This window comes from Euprymna scolopes, chromosome 28, assembly GCF_053919585.1.
Source record: "Euprymna scolopes isolate OS-2025 chromosome 28, ASM5391958v1, whole genome shotgun sequence".
NCBI lineage: Eukaryota > Metazoa > Mollusca > Cephalopoda > Sepiida > Sepiolidae > Euprymna > Euprymna scolopes.
Window position 1 is genome coordinate 4,725,233 of NC_136509.1, and position 2,426 is coordinate 4,727,658.

The window sequence follows — 2,426 nt, forward strand, 5'->3', positions numbered from 1 at the left end:
CAGATTTGATAATTTGTATATAGGGTATTCAGACATATGGAAATATATCTAGCATAATCTATCTATTATATCTATAAAAGTGAGAATGTGTGTGAAAGAGAGAGAGAGAGAGAACAATTCTCAACCTATATATTCAACAAATTCTATCTTTACAGATTTGAAAATTTGTATATAGGGTATTCAGACATTTGGAAATATATGTAGCATAATCTATTATATCTATAAAAGTGAGAATGTGTGTGTGAGAGAGAGAGAAAGAACAATTCTCAACCTATATACTCAACAAATTTTTTATCTACAGATTTAAAAATTTGTATATAGGGTATTCAGACATATAGAAATATATCTAGCATAACCTATCTATTATATCTATAAAATGACCATGTGTGTGTGTGTGAGAGAGAGAGAGAGTCAGAGAGAGAGAGAGAACAATTTTCAGCTTGTGTGTGTGTGAGAAAGAGAGAGAGAGAAAGAGAGGAAGGAAAATTCTCACCCTATATATTCAACAAATTTTTTATCTACATATTAGAAAATTTGGATATAGGGTATTCAGACGTATGGAAATATATCTAGCATAATCTATCTATTATATCTATAAAAGTGAGAATGTGTGTGTGAGAGAGAGAGAAAGAGAGAGAGAGAGAGAGAACAATTCTCAACCTATATATTCAACTAATTTTTTATCTACAGATTTGAAAATGTGTATATTGGGTATTCAGACATATGTAAATATATCTGGCATAATCTATGTATTATATCTATAAAAGTGTGAATGTGAGTGATGGAAAGAGCAAAAAATTCTCAACCTATATAACCTATAAAAGTGAGAATATGTGAGAGAGAGAGAGAGAGAGAACAATTCTCAACCTATATATTCCACACATTTTTGGGCACAGATTTGGAAATTTGTATATAGGGTAGGCAGACATATAGAAATATATCTAGCATAATCTATCTATTATATCTATAAAAGTGAGAACTTGTGTGTGTGTGTGTGTGAGAGAGAGAGAGAACAATTCTTAACCTACATACTCAACAAATTTTTTACCTACAGTTTAGAAAATTTGTATATAGGGTATTCAGACATATGGAAATATATCTAGCATAATCTATCTATTATAACTACAAAAGTTAGAATGTGTGTGTGAGAGAGAGAGAGAGAGAGAACAATTCTAAACCTATATATTCAACAAATTTTTTATCTACAGATTTGAAACTTTGTATATAGGGTATTCAGACATATGGAAATATATCTAGCATAATCTATCTATTTTATCTATAAAAGTGAGAATGCGTGTGTGTGAGATAGCGAGAGAGAGAGAGAGAAAAAGAGAGAGATAAAAATTCTCAACCTATACATTCAACAAATTTTTTATCCACAGATTTGAACATTTGTATATAGGGTGTTCAGACATATAGAAATATATCTAGCATAATCTATCTATTATATGTATAAAAGTGAGAATGTGTGTGTGTGTGAGAGAGAGGACAATTGTCAACCTATGTATACAACAAATTTTTTATCTACAGATTTCAAAATTTGTATATTGGGCATTCAGACATATTTTAATATATCTGGCATAATCTGTCTATTATATCTATAAAAGTGAGAATGTGTGTGATAGAGAGAGAGAGAACAATTCTCAACCTATATACTCAACAAATTTTTTATCTACAGATTTGAAAATTTGTATATAGGGTATTCAGACATATGGAAATATATCTAGCATAATCTATTATATCTATAAAAGTGAGAATGTGTGTGTGTGTGAGAGAGAGAGAGAGAGAGAGAACAATTCTCAACCCATATACTCAACAAATTCTTTATCTACAGATTTTAAAATTTGTATATAGAGTATTCATACAAATAGAAATATATCTAGGATAATCTTTCTATTATATCTATAAAAGTGAGAATGTGTGTGTGTGTGAGCGAGAGAGAGAGAGAGAGAGAGAGAACAGTTCTCAACCTATACATTCAACAAATTTTTATATATAGGGTATTCAGAAATATCGAAATATATCTAGCATAATCTATTATATCTTTAAAAGTTAGAATGTGTGTGTGTGAGAGATAGAGAGAACAATTCTCAACCTATGCACTCTACAAATTTTTTATCTACAAATTAGAAAATTTGTATATAGGGTATTCACACATATGGAAATATATCTAGCATAATCTATCTATTATATCTATAAAAGTTAGAATGTGTGTGTGAGGTAGCCAGAGAGAGAGAGAGAGAGAGTAAGAACAATTTTCAACCTATATATTCAACAAATATTTGATCTACAGATTAGAAAATTTGTATATAGGGTATTCAGACATATGGAAATATATCTAGCATAATCTATCTATTATATCTCTAAAATTGAGAATGTGTGTGTGAGAGAGAGAGAGAGAGAACAATTTTCAACCTATATACTCA